The sequence below is a fragment of the Lontra canadensis genome, unplaced genomic scaffold (assembly GCF_010015895.1).
Source record: "Lontra canadensis isolate GAN:19392208 unplaced genomic scaffold, GSC_riverotter_1.0 scaffold1, whole genome shotgun sequence".
In the NCBI taxonomy this organism is placed as follows: Eukaryota; Metazoa; Chordata; class Mammalia; order Carnivora; family Mustelidae; genus Lontra; species Lontra canadensis.
The window spans coordinates 117450508-117473911 of record NW_022630995.1 but is presented as its reverse complement, the minus strand read 5'-3'; the positions used below and the strand labels follow the sequence as shown (position 1 = coordinate 117473911).

The 23404-nt window shown below is 40.0% G+C and overlaps 1 protein-coding gene across 7 annotated transcripts in view; it reads left to right on the top strand.

The window, feature by feature from the left end:
• Nucleotides 1-23404, top strand: part of AFF1 (AF4/FMR2 family member 1) — a 199980-nt gene that overhangs the window by 77289 nt on the left and 99287 nt on the right. Inside the window, exon 1 of one of the 7 annotated variants that reach the window (XM_032862052.1) lies at nucleotides 16787-16925. The exons of the other annotated variants lie outside the window; for them this stretch is intronic. The gene's annotated coding sequence lies outside the window, so the exon portion shown is untranslated. Of the gene's footprint in view, nucleotides 1-16786; nucleotides 16926-23404 lie in introns of those variants that run through there. 7 annotated transcript variants of the gene reach the window in all.

Here is a 23404-nt window from a genome sequence, read left to right as displayed (position 1 = left end):
CTATTTAAAATAGTATGACTTTTTTTTTCCTTAGTAGAACAGGTAGATGAGAACTTGGATGAAAATGAATTTTTTGGCCCTGACAGTGAATACATGAGATGGCCATGGCACTTTTCTGTCATGATTTGGCATTGCTGTAAAGTAATATTCTTCATTTGATACTTATGGTTGGTATATCACTAATTTTTCATGTGAATAGGCTAGGCAGTGTATTTGTCTTCTATTGTCAGCTCCTTAAGATGTTGTCTCACATTTTTACTATCTCGAGCATAAGCTAGAAGTATTTTGAGTGAGGGAGGGACTACCTAAGTATTTCTTAGCTTGTGAACCTTTATAAATTGAAGTTGACCAGTCCCCTCCCTCATTTTAAAACCTAAAAATAAGGGGGGGAGCGCCCAAAAGTAGGAAATTGATTATTTTGTTTTGCTTTGTGGTTCATTGTTTTCTCCCAGAAGTGGGGAGACATCTCTTGAATGAGAGGTCACTTCCCTACATTTAAAAAAATTAGATTTTGGGTCAATATTTTGAAAACATTTAATATTTGTTTTGAATATTGGAGTTGCAGAGAAAGGCAGCCACTTAGAAATGCAGTATCAGTTAAAGCAAGACATATGCTATGCCTCAGCTCTCAGGTTGGAATCTGTAAATACAACAGATACATTGACTACTTTCTGTTGGGAATTGTAACAGACTTGCTTTCTTTAATGTGAAATAGATCATCATGGCCTTAGTGTCCAAAATCTGATCTCAGGCTCAGAATGCTTTATAGAGTATACAACCTGGCATGCCCTCTTTTGAGAATGGCAAGCCTTTGGAATCTTAGTAGTTTGAAGATTTATACTTTGCTGTGAGGATTAGCTTGCTTTAGATTGAGGAGTGTGTTGATGGATAAAACAGAAAGAAGGGCTTTGTCTGGTTCCTCATCTCTGCTAACCCCTTCTTTGAAGCAATCTTTGAGTTCTAGAAAGGAATATATACATACCTTCACCTACAGCCACGAATTAACCAGTTTCAAAACGCACCTTGTGCTCCTGGGGAAGCCCTCTTCTCCCTGCCCCCAAGAGGGAGGGGAGGGGCGAGTTGAAATTCTGTAGGAGAGTAGCATCTGGTGGCTGAGCACATCTTGCAAGAAAGCACTTTCAGACAAATTGCAAAAGGAAATTAGGTTTAGTCAGTTCTCCCACAGCGTTTTTGTTTGAATTTGACTGAAGTTAATGAAGTTTAAAAAATAGTAATAATAAAGCAGAATCAGATTGTTCCCAAGATTATTATGAAGCCGGTTTTTGGTGGATCTCTGACTGGTGAGGGAAATTTTTCCATTGCAAAAAGCATTGCTCTTAAACTGGTGTAGAAACAGTTTTGCTCTGTCCTCTGCCCTCCTGATTTGTGAACTGCTGATTACCCTGGAAGAAAATTCATGAAAGCAAAGAAGCTCTGATGGAGTATGAGCAAATATCAAAGAAGAATGCTCCGGTATTTTGGAAAGTGCGGTTCAAGGAAGTGATTTCAAGAGGGAAATAATTTATGCAGTATTCTGACCCAGTGAATGTCTTCATTTTTTCCCTTATGACGCCATTGTAAACAGTGTCCTTGACAGAAGAGAAACACAGACAGGTCTCTTAAGTGATTTCCTTCTGGTTCATCCTGAGAAGCCAGCTGAGCTTCCTGACTCACAGACGACAGCTTCTTCCAAGATAAAGAAAGAGAATTGAGTCATTTTTTTCAGTCAGCTGGTTTATGGGGATGTTCTTTGGCAATATTAACGCACGTGATCTTTCAAGAGATTTAGGGGATTCTGTGAAAAGGTATTCAATAGCTGCTCTTATACGCTTCTGAAAATGAAATTTAGTGAATGCTGCATTTAAGCAATTTAAATTTCATGTATTCTCAGTAGTGAAAAATGTCTTAATCATGGGGATTATCTCATTTTGGTACTGGGTACAGGGAAATCTCATTTTGCTACTGTCAGTTGGTTTGAACATCCAAATCTATGTATTACCCAGTAGCTGTGGAGTGGAGGAATTACAAAGCCAATTATCTTCATTACTGCTTTGAGGTATGACATACAATTTGATTGCTTCTAAATATATAAACTTAGTTTTCTATTAGGGGATTTCTCTATTTCGTTTGTTTTCCAAGATTGGCAAATAAACTTAATTCCAGAATCTGTCTTTTAAAAGAGAAAGTCCTGTACATGAGTTGTAGTGAGAACTACAACGAGTAGTGTATTCTGATTTTCCCCTCCGTACTAGTTGGAAATTTCAGTCTGCGTCTTTAGGACAAAGTTTCTTGGCTCAGAAGTACAAACATAACAAGCTTGAATATCATAATCTCTGTTGTGGTTCAGTTACATTTTGTTGGCATAGGGTGTGTACATAACTTTACAGCAGTTTACATGATTACCTTTTTTACGTAAGTGAAAACAATTGGGAGAGATAAAGTTGTAATATTTTAGCTCTGCTTCAGATTGTTGTTAATTTTATTATGAGTATACATGTATTCATTTGCTCGAATAATAAAGCAGGTAGAATGCACAGTAATACCTTTCTCAAATACAATGTGTCAGGTGGTGCTTAGCTTTAGGCCTCAAGAGGAAAAATAATATCTCTTGGTATTAATGCCCTGGAGACCCTAAAGTAAAAATTAACTTCAAAACAATCCCAAGTGTGGACTTTCTGTGTTTTGGCAGTGATCTGTGTTGAGAATCTTTCCTCTGTGCAAACTTTTCCCTTTTCCAAGCTATCCCCAGTGAGTTAAAGCTTAACCCAACAGCCACAAAGCCAGCGGGACTTAATATCCTGCAAGTCTTGTTCTCTGGTGAACGTGTTTCCTTGTTATGGTTTATTGGCTTTGTTTTTAATTTAACCTGATTGAATGACCAGATTCTTAAGGCTATTACTCAGGCAGGAATTTGATGTCAAGTTAATATAGTAAGAGGAATCCCAGTAGTGACTTCTTGTCAAAAAGAACGGAAGCTAATTGAAGGAGGAAATAGGTATTGGTCACTTGACACCTAAATGGCCATTACTTTGGTATTAGGTATTTTAAAGGGCACCCTTCAAAGGGCACCCACAATTTGACCACACTCTAAAACTATTGTTGTTCCTCCATAATGGCTCATGTGATAATGAATACTTGGAGAGTTGTGGGCTGACATGATACGATCCTTTGGGTGGGCTAGAAGAGAGTTAAGGATGTTAACTCTTGAGTCACTGGCTTACCTGTGTTTTACCCCACATGATCTTGCATTTCTTTTTGGTGTTGCTTACTGCTGGACTGGCAGTTAGAGAAAAGAATATTTTAGATGCAGTGTAGTCCTATTAAGTTCAAGGTTCTCAAACTTGACTAGACACTAGAATCACCAGGAGTGCTTGCCAATGTGTTGATTCAACCCCCTCTCCGCCATACTGATTGGACAGGTCTGGGATGGAGCTTGGGTGGAGACCTTCTCTGAGGCCAGAGGCCCACCCTACTACCCTTTGTGAAATGGAGTCTGTATGTGAGAGATATGTGTGTGAGAGATAGGCAGTGCAGTTACATTTTGACTTAATATATCCTGATATATACACATGGCCTCCTTCCCCCATTGAAATAGACAAGAGGTTGATAGGAAAAGTAGGCTGTATCTCTGTAAATTTATGTATCTGTTACAAACTAACTGTTGAAGTGTCCAGATGCACTTAAAATTTAAGAAATAAAAGGAAAAGGAAGATACCAAGAAGTAATGCCCAAGTTTGATTATGCAGCACTTTCCTAAGAATTGTTTCTTCTCAGGGGCCTGGATATTTAATTTGCCCTCTCCTGTTCGTTCTGGGCTGCCTCCCAAAACTACGAATGCATACTGTACCACACATACTCCAGTTTATCAGGTGGCAGATGTTTTTGTTCCCAGGGGAAAAGTTACAACTGTGAATTGGTCAGTTATATCCAAACTGTATGAAACTGAAAGGTGGTAGTGGTGGTGGTGGTGGTTTTGGGGTTTTTTTTTGTTGTTGTTTTAACAAAACATTGTCTGCATCTACTATTGTTGAACAAATAATGTTCAACAAAAATTTTAATGGGATTCCTACTGGGAAGTAAATGTTCAAATTATAGCAGATGTTAGTTCATGTAGCAAAATTCAGGAAACAATTTCTGGTATGTAGGTGTTGTAACTTTTCAGTTCTTGGAATTTTCCTTCAGGAAACGGGGCCCTGTCAAAAGGGGAGCAGTTGATAAAATATGTAGCACAATTCACAAACGGTGTCCTGCAGTGTAATTAAATTTTGATTTGGTGCATGTAGTATATGTGGTCATGATAGAGCCTGGTCTCTCACCCGACTTTCATTCTGGATAATGTGCGTCTGGATGACTTGTTAAATTGCTCCCCTTATTCTTGTTGCCTTAAAAATGCAGGTGTACCTGATTTACTGTGGATGTAAATTTTTGGAAAGTGGTATAAAACTAACCAGTTCCCTTTGTTTTGTGTAAAGGAATGAAACCCGTTTCCTGGTTTTGCAGAAATTATTTTTTCTCCTGATTGATAAATTAATATTTTACCATAGACATTTCTAAGTAAGATGGCCTATCTAGTAAGTTGATAGTGTTATCTGTCTCGAGTACATGATATTATGATTTTGGTGTGTGTGTTTTTAAAGGAAAACAGAACCTCTTGAGTTAATATGTTGAATTTTAAATACTTTAAAAAATTTGTTAAAAAGGATATTTATTGGTACAAAATTCCGGGCAGGAACACATAGCTAACTCTCATTTTTTCCCCAAGTAGTGTTGATCTGTAATTACACTTCTAAGAATGAGGGTTTTCTGTTATTTTGCAGTTGGTGTAGCTCTCTTTACCCCTCACTTCTCTTTTAGAGTTAAACCATGCTTGTGCTAACTCTCCATTTAAAAAAGCTGTGTAAATATAAACTTTGCACTGCAGGAAAGAAATTAGTCAGGCACATTTACTAACATTAGCACTGTAAAAAGATACAGTGGAACCCAGTATGTTACATTTGTTTCCAAAATCAATTTCAAACTGAAAATGTTGGAAAGAATAAAGAGATGAATGTTGTCTGCTTGTTGTGTCACTTGGTTTTAGTAAAATTCAGAATACTGATTAAACAGTTTGTTTTTAAGTGGGAACTGTGCCCAGAAGACAAGAAAACCCCTAACCAGATTGGAAGTTAATAAAAGATTGAGTTTGATCATTTTTATCATTTTGCCGATGGTTGAGACCTGCCTTATTCTTACAAACAGCTTCATGTTTTTCTTATTTTAAGTCATGTTTTTCTAAGGATAAAGTGAAAATTGTTAGATTTACATAATGTGGACTTTTAATTCATAGGCTTTGAAAAGATCATGACAGTTCTCATGATAATCCTAGAATAAAACTTGGTTTCTTCCTGAGGTCACCCATATTCTGGTGGTACCTCCAAAGTGTTGGTGTTATCTGTTATTTTAAAGAGTGGAGTAGAAGCTTTATGCCTACTTGGTCTTTGGCTGCTTGGTAAATGACTTTTTTGGCAGAAGGGGGAGAGGAGTAGCTTGCTTTAATCAGGATACATTCACTGTCACCCAGATCTTTTTATCTCTTATGTTACTTCTCATTTTATGAATTATTTTCTTAGCCCAAGTTTTTTTTTCTTTCCCTGTACAGCTTTGAAGTATATTTTACATATCATAAGACATGCCCATTTCAAGTGTACAATTTTATTATTTTTACTAAGTGATATAGCCACCACCATAAATCATTTTTAGGACAGCTTATCTCCCCAGTAAGGTCGCTTATGTCCATTTATAGGTAATCTGTGTTCCTTGCCCCATACAAAAATCTTTTTGTTTGTAAATGTGGCTTTCTGTGGGTACTTCACCTACATGGAATCTTGTGGTTTCTAACATCTGGCTTTTTTCACTTCCACGATTTTTTTTGAGGTTCATCTATGGCATAGCATGTATCAGTTCTCTCCTTATAATAACTGAATAGCAATCTGCTGCTTGAATATGATGGACTGGTTGTTTCTCTCTCTCTCTCTCTCTCTCTCTCTCTCTCCTGTGTGTGTGTTTGTGTTCGTGGGTTAGGGGTGGGGACTTAGGAATAATGCTCCTATGAACATTTGCATGCAAGTCTTTATGTAGACGTACATTTTCCTTTTTTGCTTGGTTGAATTGCTGGGTCCTGGGATAGTTTTATGCCTTACTTTTGAAAAAAAAAAAAAAAAAACCACTGAACTGTTTTCAGACTATATGTCCACCCTAGCCCATATCCAAATTGATCTAATTCAGTCAATTTTTTGCAAGTTATTTTGCTATCTTTAGAGGCAGCTGAACTGTGGAACTGGTGGTTCTGAGATCTGATCAGGTTTGCATTTGATTATTAAAATGATATTTTAAAACTTGTGGCTTAAAAACACAACAGCAGTTTTTTCATAGAAAATACTTTATAGTATATATAAAATTGGTTGGGCTTTTTGACGAAGAAACTTGTATCCAGGAATACTTAAAACCAAATTAACATTTAAAGTTATCAGTGCATGTTTTTGTCAAAGTAGGAAGTGAATCTTCCAACACACAGGTCATAAACCCCGCAAATAGCTGTATATGTGTTTGTAAAATATTTATATTAAACTACATTTTGTAAATATATATAAATTTTACATATATACATTTTATAAACATATATATAAATCCCTTATTTCAGAACTGCAAAATAAACCTAGATATTGTCATTTAAATGCTTTTTTTTTTTTTTTTTTAAATAAAAACATTCAGGCAAAAATTAGCTGTTCCCATTCACTGCAGTCTTACATGCAGAGATAGGTTATCTGCGTGGAGCTTCTGGAAATTATCTTTAAAATGGGTCCTGCTAGAGGAAGGTGGTGACCATATGCCCCCAGTCGGTCGTGTGTTCCAAACTTCAGGAAAAGATAGATCTATTTTATGAACAAAAATACTTCATGAAATGCTCTGAAGTTGTCTTTAGATGTGTGTGTGTGTGTGTGTGTGTGTGTGTGTGTGTGATGGTAGTGAAAGTGAATCATTTCAGCGCTCCCGCTGCTTTTCTGTAAAAGAGCTGTGAGGCCCTGGTTTGCAGTCTCCTACATGGCTGCCTTTCATGAGTCTGCCCAGTGTGCTTTCAGCTTTGGAGCCTCAGAACATTATGGCATGTCACTGGAATTCACTGCTTCTGGGGATTAATGTACCTACCCCCTTTAAAGATTATATCAGCATTAATAGCTTTATGGCTGTGACCAGTTCACAGTGCTTTTAATATTATCCATATTGTGTATTGATGACTGCCTCGCTGCTCACTGAGAGCTGGCCAAAGTGTGTGCAGGGCTCTAAGCTGGTTAAGACCCATCTGTCTGCCTCCCCCATGTGAAGAGACGCTCATAGATGGTGGCAGGGTGGGGAGGTTGGGTGGAGGACAGAAAGTTAAACTGGCCAATGAAACAATCACAAACTGTTAAAGCACCATGACAAAAACAAATGGGATGTCGTGACAGAGAATATTGGAGTGTGGAACTTGGTCTCACGTCAGTCTCAAGGACCTCTGACAAAGTTGACCTGAAGTGGAGAAAAAGCAGGTCATGATGTGTGTTAGAAGTAATTGCCCTTTCAGAATACACATGGAAATAAGTGATGATAGTGGAAAGGTGTCATTTTTTCAACAGGGCAAGTATGGTTTTAGGAAATACTGCCATGAGGCAGTTTCTTGAAATAAAAATTATTTTTGTGGATTAATTCTATCAAAACTCAGCCCTGTGTTTTGTTTTATTTTGTTTTTTTGATAAAGCCAAAATGAATTCCATAACAAATTGTACTTTTAAAATAGGGACTATGTTTTCGAAGAGCTTGCCTTAATTGGTGCATAAATATAAACAAGTTAAACATGTGGAAAAGAAATGTGATAGTACACTTAGTTTGGAAAGCCATCAAATAAGGATTGGCGGTAGAATTAGGGAAGTCCCAGCTCAGGGAGTCCAGTCATGAGGAAGTGAAGATGTAGACAGTAAGGAGGATATTTAGCCTGGCTATTAAATGCGAAGGTCAATTTACAAAGCGACCTTTTATGCGTGTGAAAGACTGCTATAGGAAGTGTGGTGAAAGATGGCCTCCCCCTCTGCCCAAAACAGATCTTGAGTTAGTAAGTTATATGTGTTCCGGGGTTTAAGAAAAAGCCCAGGAATGAACTTCTCATTGAAGATAATTAAATGTGAAAACACAGTGGAAGGTGGAGTTCTTTTAGTCTCTCAGAAATAGGAAATAGATAATCTTCTACCTTGGGTATTTTAGGAAGTAGCAGCTGGTGTAAGTACCTCTTTCTCAAGGGATTCTGTGGCTTCTTGAAAAAATGTGATCACAAGGAACTACTATAGGAACTGAAAGTTCTTCCCACCGCCTGCGTCACAGCTGTGTTTGGTTATACGAGTTACTTCAGGGATCCTGTGTTCGTTATCACCTCATCTCCTACCTCTGCTTTGCAGTCATTTTCAACCAAACATATTTAGTTGTGGACCTCTTATGGAATAATGTGATAATTTTATGAACCTATTGTGAACAGAGAAGAAGAATGTGTATTCTTTACCTTCAGGGTCCAGAGTTAAATGTGGGTTTGCGCATTAGACCTGTGTTACATAATTTCTATATTCTTATTTTTGTCCATTTTGTAGACTGAGAGATAAAATGAGTCTGATACGGTCAATGAGCTTTTATTTCTCCTAATAATCTTCTGAAGTTTTTGCTTTACAAATGTTGACATGGTTCTTCTGTTGTGTAGATATTCATAATTGTTATGTCTTCATTTTAAGTTGCCTCCCTGCAAAGTCTTAATTCCTTAAGTCTTCTTCCAGAAGGTTTCTTTGAGTATTGGTGATATATTTTTTTAAAAGCCGTACCTTTATATCTTTTATCTGTGTGGATATTATTTTGGTTTAAGAGGTGAGGGTTCTAGAGCCTTCTCCTCTCCCTCCAGAGTAGCCATCCTGTTCTCTCTATTCAAGAGCCATTGCCAGACTCAATCACTGTACCTTTACAATGTGTGTTGATACGGGAGAGAGCCATACTTGTGCTTTTGGAGTTCTCATGGATATTTTTCAAGATCAACTTAGTATCTGTAAAAAAAGAAAAGCTAGTGGCCTTTAAATGGGATGACTTCCTATAAAAACCTCATCCTGTTTTTCAGAAGTATTAAAGTTTTAGACAGGATTACTCTGTTCTTTGCAGATTTTCATGGAGTGGAAAAGAGTAGGTTTGAGTGCCAGGGACTCCTGAATCATTAGGCAGACACGCTTGTTTATCTTGGGGATGTCTGGGAAATCTTGTTTGCCTCAGTTTCTCCAGGAGGAAGTGAAGATACACATTTGCTTTTGTCCTGGAGGAATGCATTATTAATCTCTCTGGAGTGGAATCATATTTCTATAGGTGACTTTTATTGGACTTTAGGCAGAAGGAGGATTTTGTGGTCTCTGTTGCTGTAGAAAAGATCTGTTTTCTTTTCTTTTTTAAAACTTTCTCTCTTTTTTTTAAGATTTTATTTTTCAGTAATCTCTGCACCCAGCGTGGGGCTTGAACTCACAATCCAAGATGAAGAGTTACATGCTCCACTCACTGAGTCAGTCAGGTGCCCTGAGAGGATCTCACTTCTTTTTTTTTTTTTTAAAGATTTTATTTATTGATTTGAGAGAGAGACAGTGAGAGAGAGCATGAGCAAGCAGAAGGTCAGAGAGAGAAGCAGACTCCCTGCGGAGCCAGGAGCCCGATGTGGGACTCGATCCCGGGACTCCAGGATCATGACCTGAGCCGAAGGCAGTCGTCCAACCAACTGAGCCACCCAGGCGTCCCGAGGATCTCACTTCTGAGCAGACTTTTTTTCATTCACTTTTTCTTGACCATAATAGATGCAATTTCAGCTCCTTGAAATGTTCTGTAGTTCAGTAAAACAAAAGCAACAATATGTTCAAGTTAATTTTAATTAAGGGAAGCATCTTCTGTAATTTTCAACAACCTGACCAAACAATTCATTCTTGTTCCTTTTCCGCTTTTTCTTTACACATAAATGTTGCAAAATTTTGAATCATTCTTGTTATATGCTTGATAGGTGATTTATTGAATGTGTAGGGAAAAAGATGAAGTGGTGGTTACTTTAGGCTGTTGTGATTTTTAATTTTAGATTGTCATTTTGTCTTAAATTTGAAGAGGAACATAAGACTTGAAGTTCTTTTGTGCTTAGAAATGCCATGCTAAGAGTATATTTTTAAAAGCCAAAAGCAGCCTAGTTAATATTGACTAAAGCAAGGTGTTATTTTATACCTTCTGCTAGGAGCCAAGGTAGTGACAGATATTAACATACTGCCACACATAGGTGTTAACTGTCTGTTCATGATGCTGGGTATGGAAACTACTCTGAATACCATATTTATGAGCTTCGCTCATTTGTGTTTATTTATAAGACTGTCATAATTGAAGAAGAGCTACTAGTATAGCTCACAAACTAAAAATCAAAGACCTGGGATTTTTCTTTTCTGTTCGTACACACAGGTACACGTATACATGTGCTCACACCAAACACAGATGTTGCCTCAGCAGAGGTTGGAATCCTAATGCAGACTGAAATGGTCATTTCTCATTGTACTTTTAAATGTTAGTTTAAAATTAGCCAATAAAAAGGGGCGCCTGGGTGGCTCAGTGGGTTAAAGACTCTGCCTTCAGTCTGGGTCATGATCCCCCAGTCCTGGGATCAAGCACCCCCCCTCCCCAATTGGGCTCTCTGCCAAATTGTGATCTCTGTCTGTCAAATAAATAAATAAAATCCTTAAAAAATAAAAAAAATAAAATTAGCCAATAAAAAATTGCAATTCTTGCTTTTGTGATCTCATTTTAAAAGTGATAAGGAAATAAACAGATTTTTGGCAGTTGTCTTTAACTTTATAAACTTTCAGTTGTTTAGATTATCAGGAATAGAAAAATTCAGGTCTTGTATGTTTATAGAATTTCTTTAAAAATTGTGCCCAAACCATAGGACAGCAAGAGCCACTGTAACCTTTTTTTGGGGGGGGGGCGGGAAGGGGAGAGGAAACCTTTCTTATTTAATTCAAAATCATTTCTTTCATTATGTTTTCATAGTTGAATTGCTGGTAAGAGTGGATGTTATTTCAATAGATGTTGGGAATTTAAAAAGAAAGCATGCATGGTTTCCTATTTACAAACTGCTCTTCTTCCAGAAATGGGTTTGGAGCACAGAAAATATTTTGCAGAAGCAGCAACAAAAATCATGTGATGAAGGTTAGGCCCCAGGCTGAACCCAGAATGTTTCTTCACTTATGGTGCCAAAATGTCAAACATGTGGTAAAATAATGGAAAACAGTACAATTGATTAAACAAGGCAGATGAACCATGCTTGAATAAGACAGTATCTTCTGCTTAAGTTGGTTCTTTTGGTGAGAGGGATGACTGTTGTAAGGGACCTTTAGGTTTAATAGGGAGAAAAGGTGGAAAAAATGAATTCTCTTGGGAGTATTTCTGTTGGTAAACTTTGGATATTTGAAGGACACAGACATTATGTGTAATTTTGGCAAATGATAATAGCAGTCCTTTTATTGTGCCGACTTTTATGTTTTGAGCTTTGAGCCAAGAATTCACATAATTGATATCATTGAATCTGTAGGGCAGGGGTTATCCCTGCCATTGTACAGATGAAGAAACTGAGGCTCATGGAGATTAAGTGACTGACTCTCAGTGATTGACTGATTATGGTTACAGAGCCGGCAAGTGACAGCTGGCTCACAGCCTCTACTCATCTACTCTAGACTCACATAAATGTCATCTTTGTCCTTAATACACTTACCTGTATGGTCTGTGCTTCTTGGTTTACTATGGAGGAAAAGAGGGATGGAGAAAATGGAGCATTTTTTTGTGTGTGTGTCTCATAACCGAGGTGTATGAAACAGGAAAAGGAAACGAGATGAGAGTAGGGAAACCTAGTATGTGTAAAATTCCTCTCAGGGTGAAGAAACATACAGAAGAAATGTGAGGTCAGTGTTTGCTAGTGCCCTGCGCTGGGGAGTGCCTTTTCCCCACAACTTTGGTTACTTACTGCATGGGGAATTAAGGAGAGACAATGCAACTATTTGAAGCTGTGGGGGTATTTGTAACTCAGAGAACCCCTGTACTATTTGGAAAGGGAGAATTATGTGGATGGAACTTCCCTGGATAGAAGATGTGAAATTCCTTGTACGCTTCCTCTTTCAAGATGCTGCTTCCTTATAAGAAACTCACTTTGGAGTGAACAGGCATCCTCCTGCCTCTTCCTGTTGAGTGGGAATGTGTGTACACCTTTGCCTCTGCTGCAGGACACCATACTTTTCCTGCCATTCTTGGATTCTCCTTTTCTTCTGGTCTTACCCCACTGCATATGTTATCAGCTCTAGGGACCATTGTACTGTGTTTAGTATTGAATTATTTTACTTTGTCCTTGGGGAGATAGGTGGGAGGAACATAGAAAGAATGGGTGAGGGGAGAACCTGTATATGCTTACTAATAGTAGCTCAGGGGGTAGTGAATACTTATGCTTTGCCAGGCCCTGGGCTACGCACTTATGTATGCATTAGTTCACTTAATTCTTACGACAGTTTTGAACCTTTGGTACAGTTCGAGCTTTGAGTTTGTGACTTACCCTGTCAGCTGTAGCTAGTAGTGACAGAGTTTTGACATGTCACAGACGTAGTCATTACGATTTCCCGTGCCTGTTCTGAATATGCCGATTGTGGTAGCTGCTGCTTCAGTAGGAAACGAATGCTGTGACTTGGGGGAATATTTCTGATACTCTCCAGCAGTGCCTCTCAACACAGGGGAGTCAGGGAAAAGAGAGGGAGGTTATTTTACCCCCACCGCCCTCTGGGATATTTGGCAAAGTCTAGAAACATATTTGATTGTCACAGCCGGGAAAACAGTGTGCTACCATTACCTAAGGTGGAGGCCAGGGATCCTGCCAGACGTCCTAGGATGCGTTCTCCGACACACAGAATGATTTGGTTCAGAATGTCTGTAGTGCCAGAGTTGAACCCCTGCTCTCTTCACAGGTATGCGGATGTCTGTGCCTCAGAGAACATCTGTTCAGACTCCCGCTCACCCAGTGCCGGCCTCAGAGGTGTGTCAGTTAGCCTGTTTGTTTAGGAGGCAGTGCGAGTGTGTAGGCTGCAGCTGGGCACCATGTGGGTTCCACAGCCCTGTAGGAAAGGGAGAAATGGAAGAAACACTTCTGAAGGTGGTGGTGAGGAAAGGAGAGGTGGTGGGGAGGACAAAGCCTTGCATAGATAGAAACTGCAAATTTGGAAAGTGTAAAACCTGGGTTTTTTTTTTTAAAGAGCACAGCTGGAGGGGCATCTGGAGACATTTTCGGGTTTCTCCTTTCTTTTTTGCCTGAGTGCTTTCAGTTTACTGTGGTACTATAAGGCATTAGTCACTTAAACCTCACAGTGGTTTTAGGGAACTGGTACTGTGATGACCACGACCTTTTTAAAATGGCTGACATTCAGCTTAAATGACTTGCCCAGAGGACACTACTCGAAAGTCCTGGAGCCCATGTGTGAACCCATCCCTCACTCCAGAGACTATGCTCTTAACCAGTGTCTGATGCTGGTGACCAGAGTGTCCCATCCGGTTGTGTATTACTCAGCTTCCTCTCTGCCTTCCTCAAGTTCAGCCAAGCTGCTTAGGAGACTGATACACAGCTGTCTGGATTCAGGGTCCTTGAGTGGCCATCCCGTTGCTCTGTTGCAGGAGGTGACGTGGAGGGGTCAGAGGTGAGGGAGCCCATTAGCAGAGAACTAAAGCGAGCCTTTTAAAGCGGCAAGGAAAGAATTCTGAGTGACATGGGGCCTCAACATATCTGGTGGGGAAGAGGTTGACTGCAATAGTATTTTTCAACTCAAGGGAGAAAATATGCAGAAAGGGAGATTGGTAGGTGTACGGTAACCACCTATTGTATTACAAATTTACTTGTGTAAAATGCATGTCTAAAATCTCGGGCCTTTTGTGTCTTAGATATCAGATGTAACTTAAACTAGGGAAACCATAGAATCAGGCCCTCCTTAAAGCCCAGAGCTTTCTGGCTTGGTAATTTTGTAGGGAAGGACTTGCAGGAAAAACACTTTGAAATATGAAGAAGGGAATGTGATTCCAGTGGTTCCTTTATAGGCACTAAATCTGTACGTGAAGAAGTAGGACAAGAATTGGAGGAGATTAATTTTCTGAAACCTCAACCAACCTAGTTCTCAAGTAGGGGAAAAAACAATGATTTTTCTTTTACAAAGGTGAAGATTGGAGGAGGGGGGAGGGAGAGGTGAATTAAGTCTCGTGGAGGCTAAGGAGATTACCCTGAAAGCTTTCCAAATGGGATTCTGAAATGTCCTCCTCCAGATGCATGTGTGTCTCTCTGCTGGATCCCTTGTAGTTTCTCAATAGAGCAGAGCGGAAGGTTTTGAAGGAGCGAGGTTAGGTTTTGCTCAGTGTGCACACAAAGATAAACTTGTGCAGCGTGCAGGCACACATATGCTCAGGCTGTTTCACTTCTGCCAACAGCAGCTGTCATCATCTACCTCACAGAGTTCAGTACCACTCTTCAGTTCCTTGCCATTCACGGAGCCACTATACTAGTTAATAGCTGAATTTGTGCTTCCCACTTACCCACCACTTTTTTTTTTTTTTTAAGATTTTTTTTTATTTGTCAGAGAGAGCACAAGCAGGCAGAGGCAGAGAAGCAGGTTCCCCACTGAGCAATGAGCCTGACATGGGACTCGATGCTAGAACCCTGGGATCACGATCCCAGCCAAAGGCAACCCCTTAACTGACTGAGCCACCCAGGCATCTCTAACAGGCTCCCTGCTGAGCTCATAGTCCATTTTGGGCTGAGATCAGGACCTGAGCTGAAACCAAGAGTCGGACGCTTGGCAGGGTCGGCCACTCGGGTGCACCACCACCCCCTTACCCCTCTCTGATGGAGACTTCTGGTTAAACCCGCGTTGTATCTGTAGGTGTGTGTGATGGAACTGTGTGGGGTCTACCCGTGTTTGGTAGCCTCTTAGATCCTGCCATATTTACTCGTTTATTCTTGTGGCTCTTTTCCCTAACATTGTATTAGGAAAATTTTTAAACATTCAGGAAGTTGGGAGAATTTCATAGTAAAAAGCCTTATTCCTAGATTAAACTATTAACACTGTATTTGTGTTAACACGAATGTACTCATCTCTTCATTGCTGTATCATCCATTAATTCTTATGCTCCTTGTGTAAATTGCAGATCCCCAAATACTTCAGCTTGTATGTCATTAACTAAAGTATTTATTTACAGGGTTTTTCCCCTTTAACCATAAGTCAGGTATGCCAGGAAACGCACAAACTTTAGGTGTTCTGGTACATTTTGACAGTGTATATGTCTCTATAACCCAAACCCCTGTGAAGATATAGGACTAATTTTAGGATTATTTTTTGGTATGTATGTGGGAAGATGATTAGAAGATGAGTAAATGGACTCATTCCTGTTTTATTTTCCTCCTTTCAAGGTATCATTTCTGTGTATTTTTTATTTTTTTATTATTTTTAAAGATTTATTTATTTTGAGAGAGACAGAGTGAGCAGGAGGAGGGGCAGAGGAAGAGGGACAGAACACTTCAAACAGACACTCCACTGAGCAGGGAGCCAACCAGGGCTTGATCCCAGGACCCTGAGATCATGACCTGAGCTGAAATCAACAGTCGGACGCTTAACCGACTGAGCCACCCAGGTGTGTCTTGAATATTGTTTTTATTTTATTATGATGATTTTAAAATATTTTATTTATTTATTTGACAGAGAGGAAGGGAGAGAGCACAGGCAGAGGGAATGGCAGAAGCAGACTTCCCACTGAGCAAGAAGCCTGACATGGGACTTGATCCCAGGATGCTGGGATCATGACCTGAGCCCAAGGCAGACACTTAACCAATTGAGCCACCCAGGCACTGTTTTTAAAATGACTTCTCCCCTGACTGTCACAGACTAAAAATTCTTCTGTGACTAGGCATATGGTGACTGCTTCTTTAAAATAAGCAAAGCCTTCTTTATAGAGTGCTTTGAAGGCTTGAGTCCAAAATCATTACTTTTTTGGGGGGGGGATTAGCCCTTTTTCCCAGTCAAGATACTTCATGGGGGAGTACAGACCCTTGTCTTCTTTAAGGATTCCCTATTTCTGGATAACAGTGGAATGCATGTGACTGAATGTAATTAAAGCCTGCTGCTTAAGGAGCACATGTAGTGGAGGGGTGCCAGGATGGCTGGGTCATGTTCTTCCAGGATCGTGCTGTGGAAGTCATCCGTAGGGAGATGAGGGTCTCTCCTGAAAGAGGTGGACTTAGTTAATGTCGCTCACCCTGCGTGGATGATCCAGGATGAATGAGAGAAGTCTGGGAGTGAAAGAATGCCTTCCCAAGTAACCTGGTGGTGGGTCTGTAGATAACCAGGGGCCCCCGAGGTTAAGTGGGCAAGTTGTAATTTGTCAGTCAAATTATCTGGTTGGATGTACCCTGTTTATTTCTGTTCGTTATCCTCCGGCGTTTTTGGTAAAGTCTAATGTAAATATTTCAGCCACTTCTCATCTATTTTATTGTAAGGGAATGGTTGAGTGTGTGATTGGGCTAGAGTTGTAGGGAAGCAACATTACCCTGAGGGCAGAGAGAGGGTAGCCATAATTACTGAGAGATCCCTACAAGGCTTTAAATCCAAGGAATAAGATTAAATGTGTTAGGGGTTCACTCTACCTTTATTTGAAGATCTCAGTTTAATTTTATCAAGGCTGGCAGCTTGTTTCTTCACACTGTCAACCTGACAAATGTCCTTTTATTTAAATAAAGGTATTCAAATACAGTAATGCAGTCTCTCACCAGACTTGTCAAGAACCAGGACACTTGAGGAACAGTAAGTTCTGACCTTTAATAGCAACCACTTGGGGGGCACCCGGGTGGCTCAGCAGGTTAAAGCCTCTGCCTTCGGCTCAGGTCATGATCCCAGGGTCCTGGGATCAAGCCCCGCACATGGCTCTCTGCTCAACAGGGAGCCTGCTTCCACCTCTCTCTCTCTCTGCCTGCCTCTCTGCCTGCTTGTGATCTCTTGTCTGTCAAATAAATAAATAGTCTTAAAAAAAGAAAATAGCAACCACTGGCTTAATTCTTCATATTTTCCGCAAACCACACCCGCCTGCCGGAGTAGATAGCTCAGGGAAGTTGGATGGACTCACTGTGCCTCGGGAGTTTTTAATCCCAGAGCTTCTCCTTAGGTTTTCTTTTGCTCTGCAATCTCCCTCGTATTCTGTCCTTTCCCATTCACGTCATCCTAAAAATCCTACATAATTGTAGTGTGAAGTCCATTACTCTGTTGAAGATGCAGCTGGAACCAGTGATGGGAATGGTTTTTATGCCCCCTATGTTTCCCAAACTTTCACCAACATACACTTTTTACCACCTTCAGCCTGGTTGAGGTTACCACCCTCAACCAGCCTTTTGAGCCTGTTGACCACAAGGCCAGGCAGGGTATTAGAGCTGAGTCCTGGAGGGAGTAGATAAGATCATACAGCAGGTGGTGCCAGACCCTGGAGGTTGCCAGCTTGGCACACTTTTTACCACATACTACATTATGCTAATATTTTGGAATAAAAGAGTAAGGTTTATTAAAACTAGATAGAGACGAGAGTGGAGATTTCTCATCTTTCCCCCTCAGGTCAGGAAAGCTGATAAGAGAGAAATTTGGTGGTTACTGAAAGCCTTACATGTTTCAGAAGGAACTATTTCTGAAATAGTCTTGTACTCCTTTAAAATGAAACACTTCAAAATAACTTTAAAAAATTCACCTTTATGTTTCTTGATAATTTAGGGTCTAGTCCAAGGGCTGACAAACTTTTTCTGTAAAGGACCAGATGGTAAGTATCTCAGGTTTTGCTGTCCATGCAGTCTTTGTTGTAACAAGTCACCTCTGCTGTTCCAGGACCAAAGTGACCATACACAGTTTGGAAATAAGTGGGTAGGGCTGTGTTGCAATAAATCTTTATTTATAAAAATAGATAGCTGGGCCAGATTCACCTCAAGAGCCAGTTTGCTAACCTCTGGTCTAGTTCATCTTTTTGTTTCTGCAAACTTTGGTTACTGTACATTTTTAGGTTGAAATTCAAGCATTGATCAATGTTCATTCAAATTGGAGTCCCCCCCCCCCCTTTGCCCCTGGTAGCCTTTTTCTTTTTTTTTTTTTTTTTTTTTTTTTTTAAGATTTTCTTTATTTGACAGACAGAGATCACAAGTAGGCAGAGAGGCAGGCAGAGAGAGGAGGAAGCAGGCTCCCCACTGAGCAGAGAGCCCGATGGAGGGCTCGATCCCAGAACCCTGGGATCATGACCTGAACCGAAGGGAGAGGCTTTAACACACTGAGCCACTCAGGTGCCCCTCCTTTTAAATTTATTACTGAACTTTTAAAATACGGAATTGTGACTGCTGGCTCAACAAACACAAGGACAGGAAGAGGTCTTGAAAATAGTGTAAAATCATTTGAATTGGGAAGTCAGGCCAGACTTTGCAGAGCAAGGCCCTGTATCAAGTGTATGTATTCTTTGGGGACTGTATTCTTGGGGCTATGAGGAGAATGGAGGGGTGGGAGGAGTGGTCAGTTTTGTTTTTGCGATCATCTGAGGCCAGTTAAGTCCATTTGCTTTCTAAACTGTGACATCCCCACTCAGTTCTTTTCCTAAAATTGACGGTTTTTTATGTGCAAAGTAATTTGAGGTCATTGTTCCAGGCTGAGGAAAGTCCACAGGCAGTTCTCAGGGTATTGCCAACCTAAAATATCACGGAGGCTCTAGGCCAGCCAAGTGGAGCGGATAGCTGCAAAAGGCTGTTATCCCCATGAATTGTCAGTGGTTCTCTGGACCCTTTTGAGGAGAAATTTGGAGCTGGAGTTGGGGAATGAAGTAAGATGGTGCAAACACCCCATGGTGACTGATCACCCCTCCACAACTTACATGCTTTCTCAGAAGGGGCGTGGGGACCCCCCCTCCCCTCTTCCAAACTCCTGTCCATTCTTCAAGCTCAGATGTCACCGCTCTTAATTAAATCATCCCAGCCCCCTTCCTTGAGAGTTGGTGTTTTTCTCCCCTGATTCTTTAGCACTTGGAACCAACCTCTGCAATCACTCTTAGCAGTCTGCCCCTACCCCCCTTTTGTATTTCTCCCCCTAGATTGTAGAACCCTTACTTCTTTTGTCCTTAGGTCTAGCACATAGACGGGGAGTCAGTATTGACCGGAAACAAATAGATTTTCTGTTTTTTATTCTGTGAGGCTTAAGATCTTAGTTGGACTCTGGAAAACCATAGGAGTGCCTTCATACTCTTAAATAACTTTAAGTGTCATAACATTTAAATGCAATTCTGTTGGAAGAAACTGTTTTACAGTCGGAGGTTTTTAATATAAATCATCAGTGCATTTGGTAACTTTAAATGTTTGCTTATTGTTTCCTTACAATGGATATATTTGCTTCTGCTTCTCAGAGAGTTAAAAATGGAAATTTTATAGCATTATAAAAGACACAATCTTTGAAGCTCCTAAAATGTACTTAAAAAAAAAAAATGAGTGAACTCTCAGATTCTAGTTTACTTGTGTTAAAGAAGGTAGAGGGTGCTGTATTAAGTTTGATAAATATCCTTTGTTTTAAGCAAGTGAACTGCTTGTTGGCAGTGATGGGGAAAAGATGATATATTCTGCATATAAATGTCTGTGGCTGGGCCAAAATCCAGGCCAAAGAATCCTGACAAGCTTTGTAAGGCTCATAACACTGCTTAGCAGAGGTCAAAATGAAGGGAGACTTCTCCAGAAAAACAATGACTTACTGTTTAGCTTTAAGGAGATGCCAATTATAGCCAGTGGTAGGAGGTGAGCTGGGGTTATGATGAAAATGAGAATATTTAGAAACATGTAATTGTTGCTTGTTGCCATATAAAATACCAATACATGTTTCCAGCTTTCTTCTCCTATAATAATCTCCCTGTTCTTCCTTCTTGAAATGTCTGTGGGATGAAATGGAATAGAATAATGAGGCTGCCTCTAGTTTTTATGACATTAAGCTTTCTTTCTGTGAAAACAAATGTGACATGTGCAATTAACCAAAAGAAGATAACTGTAAGTCGGGAGGTAAAGAAAAAGCTTGACAGTTCTGTAAAAACACACCAACACTCATTTCTTACATTGTTGTCATCTGTTTTGTGTGATATGCAAGTAGGTTTGGATATCTTTGTGTTTTTATGTTGGAGCCTGAAAAAGAATTTTTTTCTGTGGTAGAAAGTTGATCATATCGTATATACATGTCCACAGCAACTTGTTTCCCCTGTTTAACATGTAGTTGGCAGCAGCTTCTACTGGAGGTTGTGAGTTGACCGAGAATGGAAGATCCATCCTTGGGTTTAGTCCTTGATAGGCTCCCATAACGGAATGAATTTCATTAGATGAATAGAGGAGGAGCCGTACAATTTTTTGTTTGTTTGTTCAGTAACTGAAATGTGCTGATGGGTCTCTCTGTACTCATGTAAAGAATAAATGTTTCTTAATATTTTCTTCTTTAGAAAAATAAATCCCCTCTTGCCAGTTTCCTTATTATCCCATTGTTCTTCACTGTTCTTATCAATACATAGACATTGTTTTTCCTTTCATTTTCCAAATGTAAGCCTTTTCCTGTTGCTTTTTGCTGTTGGTTAGCAAGTCTAAATGCTGAGCATTTATTCTGGCTAAAGCAGTACTTGGTACATTGGCCCGGTTTCAAACAGTTCTTCTTATCGTATGCGGTGCAATTGGTTCTCTGGAATGTGTGTGCGTTCAGTCATTGGGAGGGACTTTTCCTCCGAATGGTAAATCTGTATAATTTTAAAGCTGTTCTGTAGAATGTAATTCGTTCAGTTGGATGTATGTTGGGAATTAGCGGGTGCTCAGGATGTGAAGTGACAAAAAATATCCACTTAGTATGTTTGATCTCTCAAGACTCTTCTCAACAAACAAAAAATAAACTTGCTCCTGAATAATTACTTGAGAGAAGAGTTCCTTTTTTTTTTTTTTTTTTTTTTTTTATTAAAATCCCCTTAGAGGCATTTCAGCAGTCTTGGGAGATACAAGATGGGTTTAGGAATGATTTGTCTTTCTCTTGCCTTCTGTGTGGTACTTGACAATTTGATCTATGAATCTGTTATTTGTAGGATGCTTGCTGTCCGTATCTGCCTGGTTTAAAAAAATACTGTCTTTTGTACTGTCTCTTGAAAATGCTTCTGTTAGCTTCAGATTGTATGTTTTTTTTGTTGTTGTTATCATAGTTTTGTTTTGTTTTTAAAAGAAATCACTACTTGAGGTTCTGCATCTGTATGCAGATTTCTATCCATTCAGCCAATACTTATTTAGCGTAATGGGTTAGTGTTGGGTACACAGTGTGCTGGGAGAGAAATGGTATCTGACCTTCTGAAACTTACATTCTTGGAGGAGGTGAGGGTGGAGAGCCAGACATAATTTAAACAGATAAATGGATAGACAAGATAGGTTTAGATAGTGATAAAGAGATGAAGCAGGGAGGAGTGCTGCAGAACTCCTGCTGGTGGGGCCAAGTGCCCATTTGGATCTGGGACCTGTGGAAGAGTGCGCTTAACCTGAGGTGTTGGTGACAAGGCCCTCAGCTCTCTGGATAGAGCATCCAGGTGGGGATCAGCAATGCACTGCTCCACTCATTCCAGGCATGAAAAGGCCATTGTGGCTAGTATTTGAGAAGGGCAGAGGGAGGGGAATATATCTGGAGGTAGCATTTAAGAGGAGGTGTGCTCAATGAGATACCACCTTACACCAGTCAGAATGGCTAAAATTAACAAGTCAGGGAATGACAGATGTTGGGCAGGATGGGGAAAAAGGGGAACCCTCCTACACTGTTGGTGGGAATGCAACCTGGTGCAGCCACTGTGGAAAACAGTATGGAGGTTCCTCAAAAAGTTGAAAATGGAGCTACCCTATGATCCGGGAATTGCACTACTGGATATTTACCCTAAAGATACAAACAAAGTGATCCGAAGGGGCATGTGCACCTGAATGTTTTTAGCAGCAATGTCTACAATAGCCAAACTATGGAAAGAACCTAGATGTCCATCAACAGATGAATGGATAAAGAAGATGTGGTATAGATATATAATGGAATACTGTGCAGCCTTCAAAAGAAATGAAATCTTGCCATTTGCAACAGTGTGGATGGAACTAGAGGGTATTATGCTGAGTGAAATAAGTCAATCAGAGAAAGACAATTATCATATGATCTCCCTGATATGAGGAAGTTGAGAGGTGGGTGGGGGTCATGGTGGGTAGGGAGGGAAAAAATGAAACAAGATGGGATCAGGAGGGAGACAAACCATAAGAGACTCTTAATCTCACAAAACAAACTGAGGGCTGCTAGGGGGTGGGGGAGATGGATAGAGTGACTGGATATGAGTGGATGGAGATGGATAGAGTAATGGACATTGGGGAGGGTATGTGCTATGCTGAGTGCTGTGAAATGTGTAAACCTGACAAAGATTCACAGACCCATACCCCCGGGGCAAATAATATATTATATGTTAATTAAAAAAAAAAGAGGTGTGCTGGGATGGAGCCTTCTAGGCGAGGCTTCTGGGTTTTAATCTTGAATGCTAAGGGAAGCCTGTGGTGATCTTTCAGCAGTAGGAGGAGCCACATAATCTCATTTGTGTGTTTTTCTTTTTTTTAAGATTTTATTTATTTATTTGACAGACAGAGATCACAAATAGACAGAGAGGCAGGCAGAGAGAGAGGAAGGGAAGCAGGCTCTCCACTGAGCAGAGAACCCGATGCAGGACTCGATCCCAGGACCCTGAGATCATGACCTGAGCCGAAGGCAGAGGCTTAACCCACTGAGTCACCCAGGTGCCCCTCATTTGTGTTTTAAAACTCCTTAGATCCTGTATTTTTTGTTTTGTTTTCCCCACTATGCATTTATAACAGCATGGAGAGATTTTTCATTGTGGGATTTTTGTTGTTGAAGTTTTAGTCCTAGAGGCAGCTTATTAATATCATTCTGAATCTTACTTGATTTGATTTAAAATTAAATGTGTGTTTGCTATAAATATAACTCACACTTTTTTTTTTTTTTGGTGTAGTATACTTGGACTTTCATGACTAGTAATATAGCAGACTGAAAAATGAAAGCCTGTAATATTAACTGATAAACATACGGTGTTTTCTGAGGCAGCTATCGTGGCTGACCTAGGAAAGAAAGCCGTCAGCCTCCTTCCAAATTTGAGTCATTTGATGGGTACAACAGTCTGGTAAAGTCAGTTTTAGGTATCAGACAGTGAATCATATTTTGTCATCAGATAATGAATAAGA